The sequence below is a fragment of the Corvus hawaiiensis genome, chromosome Z (assembly GCF_020740725.1).
Source record: "Corvus hawaiiensis isolate bCorHaw1 chromosome Z, bCorHaw1.pri.cur, whole genome shotgun sequence".
NCBI classification, from domain to species: Eukaryota; Metazoa; Chordata; class Aves; order Passeriformes; family Corvidae; genus Corvus; species Corvus hawaiiensis.
The window spans coordinates 34195680-34214322 of NC_063255.1; positions in this window are offsets into that span (position 1 = coordinate 34195680).

Below are 18643 nucleotides of genomic sequence, written 5' to 3' on the forward strand. Positions count from 1 at the left end.
GGTGCCATATCTACAGGTCTTTTAAATACCTCCAGGGATGGTGACTCATCTACAACCCTTGTCAGCCTGGTTATTCTGGTGTTTAGTAATTCTTTTGTTGAAGAAATTTTTCCTAATATCCAATCTAATATCAACCAGCTTAAATCAATCCCCTTTGCCCTTATCATGGGCAACATGTACAACAGTGTTTCAAAGAAGACATGGAACAAGAATACTGTGTAAAAGACAAGACAAGAAAGGTAGAACAGTAAATGTGCATTGAAACTACTTTTATGAGAGCCCTTCAGATGCCATATGGCTTTATTAATCTTCTAATAATGAAAGCAGAAATACAGCATATCATGGTGGATGAAATGCTACTGAAAAGGCATGGAAAGCTCATAGGTCACAATCGTTGGGGTTTTGGGGAGGTGTTTTGTTTTGTTTTGTTTTGCTTTTTGGTTTTCTTTTTGTTTTGATTTTCTTTTTGTTTTGTCTTTTAATAGCATCAGGAAATGTATTAGTGATTAGGTTCACCTTCAGAAAACCCTGGATGCTGTGGTATCCTAGGTCCTGCCCTTGTTGCCCTTGTTCCTTTGTCCATAGTGGAGCTTGTGAAGTGCAGTAGAAAATAGCATTGAGAGAAATCTATTATGACAATTAAGTTTGGTTGCAGTTGTCTCCATTTATTTTGGTGTAGGCAAGTTTCTGTCAGAGTAATGAAGGGTTCTGACAGGGAAACATGCACAAGCAGAGAGTAATCTTACTCCCAAGAGTATGAAGATCGAGCGGAGTTATGAGAACAATTGGTCAGACGCTTCAGCAAACCGTGACAAGTCTTGTGTTACTGTGTTAAAGAAAAGCCTGGAAACTCACCATTATGATGTGGGCTAAAAATAAACTATTCCTGTTCTCAGAGGACTGTCTGAAGCCCAGTGTCAAAATATAAATAAGGCACATATGGCATGAAGCCTGTATGTATTTTGTAGAGTATGTTCTGGCTGCAACCAAGGAATCTTTCAGCATGTGTCTTGCAGATGAACATGCACTGGCATTGCACTCAGGTACACCTTCCTCCACTTTATTATCTTCTCTCCCCCATCCCTTCAACTGTGTATTAAACTTTGAAAGCAGTGAAGCTGAGAAGAGGGAGACCTTCTGATTTCCCTGTAGTGGTACCAAACCCACTGATATTTGTACACTTTTCTGGAAGAAAAGAGAAAGTTTGGGAAAGTCATGACTTTGCAGTGCAGAGGTTGTCTCAGCATGAAAAGCCACTCTAAACCTGGGAATTCAAAACACACTTGGATCATTAGCTGTCTTGCTGATCAAGAGTTTTTGTTAATCAATATGGCTTAGGCTGCATGCTCTTAAAAATTACCATTCTTTTTCTCCTTCCTCCCAGCCAAATGTAACAAACAGCTAATAAACATCAACACTGTATAATAAATTTGATAAATAGCCAGTGAGCAAGCCTGAAGTGCTTTTATATGAAGTGCTCTGTGGATCTCAGCACATCATTTAGCTTTGTTTAATCTATCGCTTATAGCTGTGGCACGTTCTGGGACTTCTTTATTACAGCCTAATGTAATAATTATCTCTATGAGGATTTCTTGAACAAACATCTCGACAGCTAAATTCTCAACCTGCTGGGACCTGCAGACATCACTTAGGTGCTGTAGGTGCCCATTTATGTCTGACTACTGCCTGCCTCTGGTGTTTCCCACCAGAGGTGGATACAATCTTATTTTCAAAAAATATTGTTATTTCCTGGAACTTCATATTTTGAATATATTGTTTTGCCTTCTTTGTCAATACACACTAGCAGGTCAGTAGATATCCTGATGTTAATTTCTAATGCAGGTCTTATAAAGTCATTGGTGTTGAGCTATATTTCACCAGTGCTTTTTAGCATAACTGAGTGAGCATCAAAGCCTGTCTGCCTCATTTTGGTAGGACATATTTTATTATTTTCCTGCTGTTTTCCACTAAGACATTTTGCATGGGTATAATGGGAAGTATGATTTCACCTTTATTTTTTTGTGAAATGTGTCTCCAAGGTAATTTCGTAACAGATACTCCATATAAAAATGAAACACTTGAAAAGCATAATCTCCTATTTACTTGTGCTTGGTAAAGACAGTCTCAGGGATGTTAATAGATTTTTTTCTTCTGGCAGCAATAAACCTCTTCCTCTTCGAAGAGCTATTTTTAACAGTGTTGGGAATATCATCTCTTTTACTTGCCCAGGCTTATTTTTGGCTGTATGCATTTTTCAGTGCCTCTGTTAGTTTGAACCTAGGAAAAAAATATTTAGTTATTAACTTTTTTGGATCACAAATGATTTTCATGTGCATTAAAAAATATTTCTTTCATGTCAAGCTGAGGAATTGCCATGCTAATATCTTTCAAGAACATCTCCTCTTGATTGAGAGCACCCACTCTTAAGTGGTTGCACAGTGTGGGCATATGCTGTTTGTCACACACTGAGTTCCAGTGACTTTTAATAAGGCTCATCTTTAGCAGTGTCTCTGATATCCCTTGATGATTCACAGGCTTTTTGCTTATGTACTCCTCTGCTTGTTTTTGTGAAAATTCAGGAACTTTCTACTCTTTCCTTAAGGGTTTATCAAATACTATAAAAATTTGTTTGAACTCAAGTGTTAATTGAGCTTGTAATTCTGATGCTTTTACCCACCTTATTTTTGGATATGGGAACCTTATTTTAGTGTTGCTTGGCATTGAAGATAAATGTTCATTCTGGCTAATCCTGTTTCCTTGTGTGCAAAAGCAAAAAGAAATAAAGCAAACAGAACTCTTCACCTCTGTAGCTACAGACCACCTCCCTCCATTTTCCACTATTCAAGAGTACAGATGCCAGGCTTTCACCAGTAGTAGTGTATCACTATCTTGAGCTCTGCAGCTTCTGTGCACGAGGTGCTGCGATCTCTAAAAAGCGCCTCCAAAGCGAAGTCGCTCAGCAGGATCAGCCACACTCTCACACACGTGTGCATGCCCAAATGCACCGATAGCTTCAGTAACATGGATTAGTGGCAGAGGCAGGAAGGGTCTTTGCATAGATTTCCACAGGAGCAGTTTATTGCTTCCGCACTGTGAACAGTCCCAGAAGCAAAGACACAGAACAATGGAGAGCTCAAGTTTAAGTACGGGAGCAGGGCGAGCACCAGGGACCAATGATCTGAGGGCACAGGGGCAGTACAAAGGCGGGACTAGGGAATGGGGACCACTGGGGAGGCTCTGGGGGAGTGGTGAAGGACAGAGGCCAATGGGGGAAACCTGGAGAGGAGAACTTTCTATGGCACGGTACATATAAGGTAGCGAGGAGGTGGGGTGGCCAGTGGCCAACCAGGAATGCAGAACTGGGGTAGATTACCATTACAGAGCAAAGCTTTCTGGGAGAGGCTTGCCTTCTCACCCTAACCTCACCGAAGTCTCTGGTACTAGGGAGTGTCTTACCTGAGAACTCTCTTTGTCCTTTGTACCATAAGCTAACCAGCCACTGCAGTACTGTAACATTAAAAAGTACAATTTTGACTGTTTTTTAGGATAACAACACCAATAACTTCCTTGCACGTGTCGTACATGTGTTGTACTCCCAGGTCCAAAGTGGGGGCCTTCCTTACTGAAATCTTCAGCTTCATTTAACTTGTTTTTACAGGATAATCTCATGTGTCTTTGTTATCCCTCCCCAGTAGTCTTCATGTGTTGGTGTACACAGTCAAAATGGCAGCATGTTCTTTGAAAAGCTGAAACCCTTTCTGTACCTTACTTCTTCAACTATGGCTGTGGTCATGTGTTTTGAACCTTGAGATGCACTTAATGTATCTTGTTGCTCTTATTTTTGCTTTTGAGCTCCTAGTCTAGAGCCTAGTATCTTTGGCTCTTTTGATATTCTAGTGAAGCACTGTATCTAATGAATTTAGTCCAAATAGCAAATCACCAATGAACAGTGATTTTTGTTGACTGCACATCTGCTTTGCTGTGATCTGCTTTGATGATTGCCCTTACTAATAATCAGCATAACATCTAGCAGGGTATCAGACATTCCTCACAAAATTCCTGCCTGATAAATAGCATAAAATATGTCCTCTTTTTCTTATATTAGTTCATTATGGGATTTCATACTTAAGAAACCACTTTGGCATTTTGAAAAGGTTTATTATCTTTCAGAGTAACTTGCATTCAGGCAAAATATTCTGCACTGCTGTATTTAAAAAAAAATATAGCACTTGAAAGAATTATTGTGGAAAAATTTTAGTGAGAGACAGTGTTACTAACAAGTTTTACAATTATGCACATGGAACTAAGATCTCTTGAGAAACCAACCTCAATCTGTTCCCTGCTTTCCCTTGTTCATATATTTTCATGACAGAAATTACATTTCATTTACCTGGAAATTTACAACATATCTTTAGACCAGATCCTTGTAGATTACAGAAGAAATGGTGAGTGTTTCAGCTTCTAAGGAGTCTGGTAATATCTAAGTCTTTATCAGAACTCACATTTAAGGATTATAGCTAAAAGCTATTTATGTTTTAAAAGCTATTAAACCTGTTTGAACTATACTTCCTTAATCAGATGAACTGATGAAAATTATGTGAGTCCAATGTCAAGGCTATGCTCTTTTGATAATCCCAAGGTAAAGAGAAGAGAATGAGATTTTATAGAAAGGTAAGGCATGATTGGAATTATTATATCGGCAATAAGAATAGATAGCTAAGAACATGTCTAACAAACTATAGAAATAGACAAAGGAATTAAATGCTTTCCAGATATCATACATTAAATTGGGGATCTCTGTAACTACAATCTACTTCCTTATTTCAGCCAGGAATCTTAATCAGTATTAACAAAATTTCGAACCCAGAAACCATCAGAATTTAAGCCTATAGTACAACGACATGATCAATATGATCATTTAGTAATTCATTTACTACTTTATTTTTGTATGAATTCTTTCTGAATGTATAATTTTAGGACAACAAATGACTGGGATATATTATACTCTAAAAAAAGTTAAATAATTGTGAAAAACTCTGAAGCTCTACAAAGAGAAAAGAAAAAAACTGAAAGAAAAAAGAAGGAAAAAAGGACCGTAAAATAACTCAAATTGATATTATCAAATTAAGCATATAGTTAAGGTAAAAAAATTAAACTGATCTGTACTAGTTATAGCCTGCAAACTACTTTTCACTATAGGTACTAGTCATAGCAGGAAAGTAGTACCTACAAATACTGTTGTTAGACAAAAGAAGTGGGGATTTGTTTCACCAACTGAAGCTGTAAAACAAAGAAGTTAATATTTGAGCAAATATTCAAAAATTGCTTTGAAGTGTCTATTTTGTAGCTACTTACCTATCTGCCTATTTATATATGTCACTGACTTTTTAGAAGCTTCCTCAGCTGTGCTTGTTCAGATGATAGAGGGTTGTTCGGTCGAGGGTGGAAATTTTTAGGGAGGGTGTCCAGGAAAGACTCAGGGGGAGATCAGTCCCAAGTATATGCATTCTTGGATACTTGACTTCCTTTATGCACAGTAGCAAAAGCAGAGACTTATGGACTGTAGCACTGATAGCAGAGTTCTATACCACACTGTAGGCATTACTTCATTTACTTTAAATTCTTGAATGCACTTTGCACAATTCTACTTACTGGACCTTTATTCCAAGAGACTTGACAAATAAGAGGTTTGGGTTAGGATTGCAAGGGTGATCAAATTTGTATTTGGGGAATAACAAAAACTTTGTTTTAACCTGACATTTCCTTATAGGGAGAAGGAGATAGTATAGACATTCGCTGAATCTTGTGTTAGGTTGTACTTCTAACAAATAAACGAGCAATGTTTTTCTAACCACCACTTTCTTTTGTAGTCATACTCATTATGACCTATTGTTACTGCAAATGGAATATGAAAAGTAACAATAAATGGATAATTTCTATAACTTTTGATCTGGGAGATGAGTAATAACCACATTTTTGGGGCTTCTTGTACTTGTCTATTTACTAACTTGAAATAGTGCTGTATCCCATATACAGAATATTAAAAAGTCCATTTTAAAATTTGCTCAGCCGCTGGAACATTTTAAAGTTGCTTTCAGATAAGCATGCTTATGCAATGAGCTAATAAGCATATAACTCCACTGACTCTGCTGGAAAAGGAAATTGCAGATCAGAAAGGCATCAGTTTCTAGTGAGGAGCATAGTTTGGTGAGTGTGTTTAAAAATTATTTGGTTTTTAAGAAAGTTTCTCTCTTCTAACTGCAACACCCAATTTAGGCAGAAAGAAACCCTCTGAAATAGTGAAAACCTTCAGCAAAGACTTTTCCAGCTGCAGCATGGAATCCCCATGAAAGCAGCTTAAATAAATAGACAGATTCCCGAGTTTGATTGGAGAGGGAATGGTCTCACATGAAAAATAACTACTCAAGTTGATGGACGGTTATAACATCCAGTTCATCCTCTGTACCAGCTAAGAACTTTTTGTGGCAAGATGTAGAAGTTCAGTGTTGCATACAGTGCCATGCAGTCATCACATCTTGTCTGGAAGACTCCACAGAAGAGCAGTCTCTTTGTAGGCAGGTAAGTACTGTAATTCAGTTTTACAGCTGAGGAAACATGCTTTGGAAATCTAAGATCTCTTCAGTTCAGTGCCTCCTAATTTATCCTGGATACATATAGAAGAGAGAGTGGCTCACACTGAACAGCACAAAATAGTAGAAAGAAATTTGCATTGAAGGTGACAATAGAAATTCTCAGCAGTAAGTATGATGTAACCTTTAGAAGACCTTTTGCTATTCTAGATGATTTGAAAGGCACTTACAATCCATTATTTAAATAGTTTGGTGGTAGGTGTGCATTTTATTCTTAAAAACTTGCCATTTAGCTCCAATCCACATTGCTGATCTCTTCTCCTCCCCACTCTCCCTCACTAAAAGCAAACTTGAGAAGTGCTCTGATCCTGTCGGTTTAGTCTGCTACTATGAGCTGAAAATCAAAGCTTGTATACTCAAAGCTTTGGCAGCTTCAATGACTTTGCCTTTTCAGAATATATTTAATTCCCCTTTTCATGCATTGGCACAGACATGCCTCTCAGATGCTCTTCAACTACAGCTGTGTGCACTTGTATTGACAAACTTATCAAATAAACTCAAAGGGAAAGAGATAAGTAGAAACACATTTTCCTATGGAAAACAAAAAATGGAGAAAAAGAAGGAAAAATCAATTTTTTTTTAAAAATATGCCAAATCAATTTGCAAATATTTCCTCAAGCAGGCAATCTCAGTCTTCAGGGAAGGTAATTGTGGTAATTACTTGCAATTATTGAATAGCTTTCATCTATCATATATTTATGTTGTATGCAGGTTATGTGGGAACCAAGTATATTTGAATGCCCTTCTATTAATATATAATATGTTACACTCTGCCTGTCTCATAGAGTACTTACATTCTGTTATTCTGCAAATGGGTCACCCAAATGCCTGCAAACACTTGATTATGTTTGGGTTTTTTCACCGTGCTTAGTTTCTGCACCTTAGTTTATGCAAACTCACTGCAGTTGGCACCGAAGGAAGGATGCTGCTGTACAGCACACCTCATTCTGAGGACTGTCACTGGGAACATTTTTGATGTCTTTAAAATGTGAATGCCTTCTTTTTGCCGTGTGCCTCACACTGTTTGTACAGTGCAGTCGTCTCTGGCCATGTGGCCAGGGCACTGGGGAAAAAAACAGTTGCAAGAAACAGAGAAGCCTCTGAAGATATAGAGGGAGCAGTACAAAGACAACCTCTTACTAAATACTTGTCAAAGCTTTCTGTCTGCAGTGCTTTTTCCAGACTAAACTAGAAGAACAATAGACTGTGGAGAGCAACAACAACAGGTGGTGGAAATTAGCACCTTAATTCACCTGAATGTGGTGGTGGTTAAACTAGTTGAATGTCTCTCAACACCTTGTCAGATAGTTTGAACATATGTGGGTGTCTGGAAGAAGGAGATACTGCAGCAGCACTTGAAATGTGTTAAAATAGGAGTCTTCCATGATGGCTTCTGAGAGCCAGAATCCTGAGAGGTAGTACAAGTCACTTTATTGCTGTTTTCTAAACTGTAGCTGCTTGAAGCTCGCCAGTTAAAGAAGGTAATAGCATAGATTAATCTAGGATAGGAGGCAAAGTACAGATTGTAAGTTAAAAATACACCAGCTGCTTCAATTGCTCTTAGTTATCATCGCGCCACGGTAGCATTCACAAAAGTCAGAGGAAACTCAGCTTCAGACAGGAAGATGAAGGACTATCACATCCTTTGGATAAGAAAAGAAACAGAACTCCTAGAAGCACGAACAAAGATCTTCAAGAAATAAAACAAAATGTAATGCTAACTATGTGTTTGAGTAAAGGTTTGAGCTTTCCAGTGACTTTAATGGTGTATGATTGTGCCTGTATTTATTTCTAATCAATGAAGGAAGAAGTTCAAAGAATCATAGAATCATAGAACAGTATGGACCTTAAAGATTATTTCATCACAACTCCCCTGCCATGATAGGCAGGGACACATTCCGCTAGACCAGATGCCCATGCCACCTGGCCTTGAATACTTATTAAAACGTCAATTCTGCCACTAGAATTTACAGTAGATCTCTTATTACTTGCGCTTATTGCAGAATTCTGAGTCTTGATCATCTGCCATCACTTATGAGGCTGCTGCTTATTAAAAAGCAAGCATTGAATGTCAAATACATTAAAACAAAATGTTCAGCGTTGGTAGTGACATGCCTCAGCCCTGAACCTAGACGTAGGTTTTCAGGCAAACTCACATTTATGTGTGTTGTCAGGGAGACCACCATTTTCATGTTTCTGTAGCTCAGTCAGATAGCTAAGCACTAGATCTCCAGGGATGTAAGTGTCATCCAGGCTGCTGGTTAATTTCCCCTTGTTGCACTCAGCAAAATCTATTAAGCCACTTGCTTCTAAGCATGCCACATACTGTACTGTGGTATTCTTGTAGCAGGAGTATCTGCAGCCTGGGTACATCACGCACTGAGTGCTGAGTGCTACCCAGCACAGTCCTTTCCTCGGCCCTGGTAAACACATCTATTCCTAACTCATATTTGAACTCCTGGGGACAGTTTCTTGGTTGCTGTTATCTTTGCAGCTCTCTAATCCCTGGCAAAAAAGTAATAATATAATGTCTGAAAATATCTATCCATCCCCTAAATACCTAATACTCTTGGTGAAAACAGAATTTACCTTGCATGTATGGAGCATGTTTCACATTTGTGGGACTGCAGGTAAGGCTAGGCACCATAGCTCTTCCCCTCTGGCTAGCTCTATGACAACAAACCAGAAACCACTCTAATCTGTTCTGATGATCCAGAAATGTTAGATATGTCCTGAAAGAAATGGGCTTTAATTTTTTTAATGGACTTTTTAGTTATGCCCATTCTCTGCTACATTAAACTGCATCTCAGTCCAGCAAAGCATCTTAGCTACAGTTAGAAAGTGCAAAATGTTCCTTTTTGCCACTGCCATTTTTCAAATGCCGCTGACATCCTTAAAGCCCTCATCAAGGTGTTAGTAAACTGTTAAATTCTATTTTGTGCCAGCAGTTCCCCACCTAATATCTAATGCCATCCCACAGCTAATGAGCTGCTAAGAGCTGTATCTGACATTTGAAATCCCAGTGTTGGTGCGTCCCAGAGTTTAGTGCATGAACTCCATGTAGTCCAAACAAAAAAGATGTATTTCTAAAAGAATGGTAAGTGCCTCATTTCCCATGGTGTTCACTTGATCAGAATTTTAATTATTCAAGTATATTCACGTACTCTATGGACTTTGTACACATTCAAAAGATGTAAAAATATTACAGTTGTAAAATTTATTTTGTAATGATCATTAGCTAAAGTTACATGCCAGTAGAGAGATGTCTGGTTAGTGGGATATATGCCCTGAATTATACCACTTTCCTGAACTCCTGTGATTTAAAGACACAGCTGTTACCAAGGTCATCCTTCTTGCCCTTGAAAATTATCACATTTGCCAACTTTCAGTTGACTGAGACCCCTCTAGATTCCCCAAAACTTTGAAAATTCACTGGGAGAACTCCCATGATGACATCAGCCAGCTCTTTACCCTTGGATTAATCTCATCAGGCCTCACAGAGTTATAAGGATCCATCTGGAGCAGTAAATCATGCACGGGTCTGGGGGAAGACCAAAGCAGGATGTTTAAACTCCACAGCTGACTTCTGTCTCAGCTGAGTGATAGGATTGGATTATGAGGTATGTGTGGAAGGGAATAGTTTTGGCAGAGTTTCTTTATCTCAAGATTTATCTAAAAAAATGATAAAGGCATATGACCCCCCCCATCCCTTTAAAATTAACCCTTTTGAGATATGTATGTTGCCAAATTGTCCAAATGATTCCCATCTTCAGTATTCGGACTGTCCGAAATATGTGGTGTAGTTGGTGGAAGCAATCACTACTGGAAAGTGGTTGTAGGCTGGCTGGTAAGTAGAGATCTCAGAACTAAGTTGCTTGCCAGTCTGATTATTTAAAAACTGGCTAGGGATGCCTGCCCAGGGTCAGCACTCTTTGGTACTGAGATGAATTCAGCATCTCAGCCCTGGGTATAACAGAGCTGGCACAATGGGCCCAGAGCTGCTCAGGGGGAACTGCATACAGCATGCAGCTATTGCTGCATTTTATTCACCATGAAATTCTGGGGACACAAACAGAGCTGAAATCCCATTCCTCTAAAATCTGAATGTATTAGATCAGCATAGATAATATATGTGACATTTTCAGTCTTTCTTTAAGACAGGTGGATAGAGTACCTAAGTCAGCGTAATGTCTTTTTATTTCTTAGCTCAAGAGTACATTTCAAACAAGTCTGTGAAAGATTACCTATCCTTGTGAGCATTTTAAAGCAAATTAGTAGGTCAGTTTTGGAGAGGAAATTTTTGTGGCAGATCAGCATGTGGCCTGTGCTGCTTGTTTCACTGTGACAAGGGTGGTGCCCAAAATCTGTTTTCATGTGGAGGGCAGCCTGAGCTCTCAGACCCTCACGCAGCTCAAGTCTTACATAACATATGTGCAGAATTCAGCTCCAAGCAGAGTAAGTGACTTGCCCTGACTACCTTAATCTTTACAGTACAGGAGTGATGACAGTGTGAAACACTCTGGTATTTTCCACCTGTCCTTGCCCTCTTCCTCAGGCAACTTCTTGAAAAACAAATACAAACTAGATAGATACAGATGTATCTGACCCAGTCAAACTATCTTATCAAGATTACAGGGACCCTTGCCAATCTTTGAGTACTTGAACAGACAGCTCTTATTTTCTAGCATTATGTCATAATCCTCCAGGACCATTGAGAAATACAAAAGCACAAATTGTAATTGGAGTGGGGCAGCAAGGAAGCAAGACACAATTTGGTTCTGCTCTCAATGGCCTTCCTTAGGGGGAAAGGGGGGTCAGGAGTCCCAAATTATCTTTGTTTCAGAAATACGTTGGGTTATGTTTTTCCTGTGAAGGATCAGGGCTCGGTACAGCTTTTCTTTACAGTGTTTGTCAGTTGGCATTATTTCTCTTCAAAATCAAAATTAAAGTCATTAGTCAGTTAATAGAATTTCTAATGTATTTTCTTCTCTCTGGGTGCCTGAATTAATATCCCACATCCTCAATACCTCCACTGCATAATGACACTTCACATGCACAGAGGCAAAACTATTCAGCATATAAACATTCTGATGATGAGTGCTCCAGCTGTAACACATCTCTCTACAGATACAAGAGCACATTTGCTTGCTTGTTTACCTTTTGTAGCAGCATATGAAAACTGAAGTATTTCATGCCCTGTCTCCCTCCCTTCCGACCCCTCATAATTTTCCTGTACATGTTGATCTTCCTGTATTTTTTGGCTGCCATACATGAAATCTATGTTAACTCTGATTTCCTTCCTTAGGCTATTTCTGTATGTGTGTTTTTTAGCAAGTGAAAAGTGCCCCAATGTTTTCAAAGATAGCTGGAACTGAGGAAACCATAAAGTATTACAGACATAGGCCCCTTTATTTAGCATGAATATTGATGTATAGATATAGCAAAGGAAAACCCAGGTTAAAACCAATGAAACTATTTCAAAAAGGAAGCTATTGTTTTTATCAAATCTGCATTTTCACAAGCCATTACTCTTTCATATCTCAAAAAGAAGATCCCTTAATTCCATGGCTATGTGTAACAGAATAAATTTGAAATTTTAAATGTATCATATTGTTATTATTTATCAAGAACTAAAGTCTACTTGCAAACCCCATCAGAAAAATCTCTCTAAACCTTTGGTTGCTTTTTACTTTTTCCTTACACACTTCTTAACATTGATTTACAAACAGCAAGTCAGATGTTAAAAAAAACCCCTTTCATCGATTTTTGCTAGTATTAGATTCACTTTTTCTCTTCTGTGGCAGTACATACACATATTCATATGATACTGGCTATGTAAATAAGAGTCTTTCACAAGGTATAGGTATAAAGGATATTTCAGAAGCGTCTGGAGACTGCAACTCTCTTTAAATTCGAAATTAGTCCTATGTCTCTCAAGTCAAAGTATGCTAAAATGTCCATAACATGTTCAGAAAACAAAGTAGTGTGCACCTGTAAATAGTCTAATGTGTGGTTTATTCAGTTTTTTCAAGCATAATGATGATATTCTTTTAGGGAATGTATCTTAAAAATTTTATCCTGTTTTATAAACACAGCATTGTTGTTCCTATTGTACTCTCTCATACAATGTTGAAATAAAACAGAATTAGGTAGTCCAAGAAACTACTGGAAAACATTTTTCCATGTACACTAAATCAACAAAAATTGCTCAGCAGTTAAATTAAAAAAAAAAAAAAAGGCAACAAAACATACAATAAAGTCCTTTGATCTACCATATGTGTAGAGAAAGCCTAAACTGGTTTGGTGCAGTTATTGCTCTTGTTCAGCGAGTGCTGATTCTGTGCTTCACGCTATTGAATGAATGGAATACGTGGGCACTGGCTCGAAGTTCTTACACTTTTGCAAATCACAGCAAAATTAGGCTTCCAAATGACAGATTTTTTTAAGGAGAAGTAAGGTATTTGGGATAGTCTACCTATGAATTTTCTTGTTCACGCCAAGGGTTGGTCTTTGTCCCTTGCAAAACAGTCACAAATCTCTATTGCTCTGACCTTTGATATCCCTGTACCAAACTGTTGGGGTGAATTAGCAAAGAGATGTCAGGGGGGTCCCGGTGTCCTTATGTGTTAATTTTCTTGAGTTATTAAAAAAGAAACTGCTTTTCTTGGTCTCCTCACCGGCATCTAATCTGAAACCTTCTTTGAGAGAGCTTCACAGGAAGATCTTTTCCCAGTGCAGGTGATGTAGTAGGTGACCCACAATTTCATGTAATACATATACACTCTGAAGAGTTGGCTACAGACATTAGGAGAGAAAATGATCCATTATTTCACTTGCATCCCAATTAAAATGCATTTGAAGCCTCTGTTCTTCAATCAAATTATAAAATAAATTGCTTTACAGATTTGTTTGGAATTGTGTTTCACATCCAGGCTGTACAAGACAGAAAACATTGCCTGATATTCCACTAAAGCATCTTTCTTTAAGATTTCTTCTGTTCCTGGTAAATATGAATGGGAAGCATAAATCATAGGAATCTGACAGTTAATTTATTTTAGGAGTTTGGGACCTGGAATGGTTTATTGCACTTAGAAAGGTTTTACAAGTAAGTACTCCTTGGAATCACAGATTTTTTTTTAATGTAGGAATGACCACTACACCTTCTAATATGTACTTCTCTCCTAGGCAATTAAATCATATTAGGAAGTTTTTAATGTGTTTCTCTAAGTCATATCTGAAACAACTCATCCAGCTGAGTTAAAACCACCACAATGGGAACACATATGTCCCCTTGGCAGAAAAAGACTTGACTTTCATTGATATTATTTGAGATTAAAATGACTTCTGAGAGAGAGAGAGATCAGAGAAGGCATGATAGATGTTATTACTTTGTAACTTACTGTGATCAAGTGAGAATTATCAACATACTACTGTGCAGATAAAAATTTTCTCATATAGAAGACATTTAAGTAAGGACAGGAACAAACACCAGTGTGTTGGCTACGACTGTAGCACACCTGCTCCATAGCTGAGGCCCCTAACTGTATCTCCTCAGCTGCAAACCTACAACTGCAGATGGTTATTAGTATAAATCCTATAATCCTAGAATGGTCTGGGCTGGAAGGAAACTTAAAGAGCACTGCATCCCAACTGCCTGACATGGGCAGGGACACCTTTCACTAGACCAGGTTACTCAAAACCCAGTCCAGCATGTCCTTGAACAGCTCCAGGGATGGAGCAACCACAACTTCTCCAGACAACCTGTTTTAGTGCCTCAGCACCCTCACAGTAATTAATTTCTTCCTAACAGATAATGTAAATCTACCCTTTTCCACTTCAAAGCCATTCCCTCTTGTCCTGTCACTACATGCTTTCAAAAGCTACAGAGAAATCCTGCCATGTTGCTTACAAGGGGTAAAGGGAGAGGGATGAGGTTTGCTCAGGGTTTCTCAGCCCTGTAACATTTCTGTGCAATATTGAGCCTGTGTTAGTCTTCCAAAGGAACTACAATTTTCTGTATTCTCCATGTGAATCTCTAATCCAAATGAACTTCAGTACCAGCTGTCATAATACAATTTGCAAACATCTGTAAACACAGTGAAGGTGTCTTTCTGTAACAGAATTACAAGCCAAATTTATACCTATTCATACAAAGTGTTATAGATGGTAAGAGTTTGACATGGGATTTTGTGAAGTGTCATATCAAATAATTTCATCTGTTCCAGAACAAAAGTTGCTAAATTCAGTCAAAATTAAACTCTGAATATGATCTTGCTTCACTTTGTTTTTAACTCATGTAAGCAGGCTTTTAAAATAAAAATACAAAATTGTCTCGAAAAGATAGCATTAGGTAGAATGATATTTATTACTTATTAAGGTAAAAATCATTGCAAGGTCAAAATAGCTCTTGAGTCTTCCATCAGTACCTGTCATTTAGATCATTATCTGCTTCTGGGTCTGGAAGCATTACTGATGATCAAGAAATTTCAAGAAATGTTCAGCAAAACTGCAGGCTGATGTTTTGCTGTAGTCTGGAAGCCATAAAAACACTAATGCAGACAAGCTTGTGAAATTGCTTCACTGCAAAATGAAGTGATCCCGAAAAATATCTCACTGGTTGACCAAGAAATACTTTGTGTATTTTCTGTTTTCATTCACAACAAAATAATTGAAATTCTGATAGATTCTTGTGTGTAAATAATCATGGCACTGATGTATAATTCTCAAGGAATATTCAATGTGTGTATCAGTATCTCCAACTCTGTTAATCTGCAGAAAGAAAGTTTTAAAATAAAATCCCTTCAGGGATTTGTTTGCTTATTTATGGCTGTCACTGTCTTTTGCAGCACTCACATGATGCAGTGGAACTTGCCAGAGGTCATCCAGAAGAGCATATGTTACAAGGGAAGAGGGCGTCTCTCTATGCCACTGCCAATAGAGAAAATTACTGTTTGAGCTGAGTTACAAATTCAGCTCCCTGAAGTAATTTAGCACATATTTCTTTAGAAATCCTAATACACCCTTCTAGGTCAATTTGGTTTTTAGCACCAATTTAATTTAAATGTGGAGGCTAATGCCTGGGTATATTTAAGAAGGCAATGCACTCACTTATCTTTTTAGACATTATGTTAAATTGGTATTTTAGAATAGACAAAAGTAAATGGAAATATTCCAAAATAACCTGCCAAGTGTAGAAATTCATAATTTACTCACTGAGGGCTGAAAGCTACAAATCCAGTGGTCACTTACAGTACTGGTCCTCGACTACTCTGGTAACAGCAAATAAAATTTCTAAAGCTTGAAGTCAGGGTATCAGAGCTCACAGATTCCCCTTAGACCTCCCAGGTGGATTTCACTTCCAAATGCTGAAAGTAATCCACTGCCACTGGGAATGCTACCAGCTGTATGTTTAGAATTGAAACCACACTGATCAGGAAGGGTTTTAAAATGAAAAAAGAACATGTTTTCTGTGTGGATCAATGAAGCTATGTTTTTTAACTTTGTCTGGCAAGGAAAGTGTGCATGCACAAATTTTCTGAGAGGTGATTTCAAGGGAAAGAGATGAGGTGGGACCTCAGCGAACGCAGTGTCAAGGCTGAAATTTAAAAGGACAAAAGAGCACTGGCACTTACCTGCCTTTGACTCACCATCCTGAACTACTGCTGGGAGGGCAGAGGCTGATTATTTTAGTCCCTGGCTTCCAGTTCAGTAACTCTCAGTAACTTCAGGTTATGGAAAAGAGGTATAACTGCATGTTTAGAAATTAACAAAATCATATCTCTTTCTCACAAATTAACTGTTCTTTGCATGTCCTATGATTACTTCCCTTATGGGTTGCTAGCCTACACGTAAAGATACTTTCTTTCAAAGCTTGTGTCATGTCTTTTTGTGCTTTCATTTGAGGCAAAGAAAGCATTAATCAATGACCAGACAACTTTCAGAGGGAATTCTATTCATTCTGAAACAACAGCTCCATAAAAGAGAACCCATGAAACAGTGAGTTTAACTGGCTGCTGATCTGGTTTTAGTAGGCAGACAACTAACTTTGGCACGGTCCTTTCATAAGCGCAAGAAGAGGTGCTTTCACTCAGGGGCAATGTCTGTTCTCAGATTGAGTTTTAGTGTTCTCTTTCTCCTTCCATCTGGACTGTTCTTTCTAACTCAGCTAGATGGTTTCCGTGCTTATGCTCTGAATTATGTAAGTTAAATATGTTAATTAAATAAAATCAAATTGTTAAATTAAATATTAAATAAGTTAAATATGACTGGTGAGAAAAAGTTTCAAAGAGTGGATGTTATTATATTTTTCAAAATAAAAACTGTTACTGAAGATGTCCTAGGGATCTAATACCTGGAGGCATAATTCTTACTTCTCTCTCTCCCAAAACCCATATGGAGAAACACCAAGGTAATAGTCCTTGAATGTGTCACTGCCTTTCAGTAGTCCTGTGGACTTCTTCAGGCATTTTGGTCAAATCACTTGGTTAATTTTTGTCTCTTTTCTTAGATTCGTGAAATGGAAACAACTTCACTAACTTTAAAAAAAAAATTTAAACACAGTTTTTGTGAACAGAATTCAGTGGCAAGCATTACTTTTCTTTGTTAATATTAATGTCTGATACCAGTAGGTCATTTTCATAAAACAAACCACTCAAAGACTTCTACTGCCCTTCCCTTCCCTGTACAAGCACTGGTCATTACTGTAATCACATTGTAAAAAAACTAAAACTTTTTTGAAAAGTGTCTGCATATTAATTCAAACAGCTTGTACAAAAGTTATATGACCTGTTACTCTATTGTCACTATTAATGCCATTAGTGTCAGTGCTATTCATCAAGGCAAGATGCAATGTAAAAAACCACTTTTATCCATGTTCCAAGCTAATCCTACTATAGATAAGTTTCTGCAGTCTTTTTGTCTCTATGAGATCAGACTTTCACTGCCCCCACCCTTGCCCCCCAAGAAATTGGAGGCATTTTCTTCTTGTGCAGCTATGCAAATTGTACTTATTTTTCTCCTGATGAAAAATATTATTTGATTTTATGAGATGTTACATTATCAATGATGATGAGGACATGACAAAAAGAATGAAAATATAGTCTGTTGTCAAAAAGATGTCGATATTGGAACAGAAACAGAAAAAGACATCATTATTTCTTTACTTCAAGGGGGTGTTTAACAACATTACAGGCTTCAGCTATACCCTGATGCACAATAGAAGAAGCTGCCATTGCTCAGCTATTTTGCCTTTCAAATGCTGTCCTAGTGAAATATGCTACAGATTTTATATAACAAAGGAATGACAGGTAGAGAAAATCCCACCACAACAACCATCTAACAAAAGATAAGCAAAGCACACCAATTAAGTTAAGAGCATGAGATAAAAATGGAGCAGAAACAGTCCTTCAGACATATTCCTGCATAATCTGTGACCTAGCTTTATGTATAGTTAGTAAATAACCCATGTATTCTTGATTTCTTTTAACATTTTTTTAACCTCTTTAAAAATGCTGAGTTTGTCAGTATGCTGAAAATAGTACTTTATCTAAGTGACTATGAGATTAATTTTTAATTAGGAGATGAGTATTTAGTATTTTCTTTTTAATAACTTGATAAATTGCTGTGCATTCCATGCCTCATGTCAGAATTTATTTTTACAACAGAATACCTAACTGTTACCTGAAAATGATAATAAGATTTTTTGCTACCTCCTCTTTGTGTTCTTCAAGTTGTTAATCAGTTGTCAAAATGGTTCTAATCAGGAAGTTTGATGGTAAGGAGAGGGTATAAAATCAGCAGACAGACCGTTTTTCTTTGCTACAATCAAATCCAAAGATTGTAGTTTCATCATATAAATATGTGTTATTCTTAGGAATGTACATGTGTGCATGGAGAGCTTACATAGAGTTCATCTTGAATCTGAAAACTCTGAGCACTATCATGGATTATTTTAATTGAATAATATTATGAATTAAACTGGTTTGTTTTGGGTT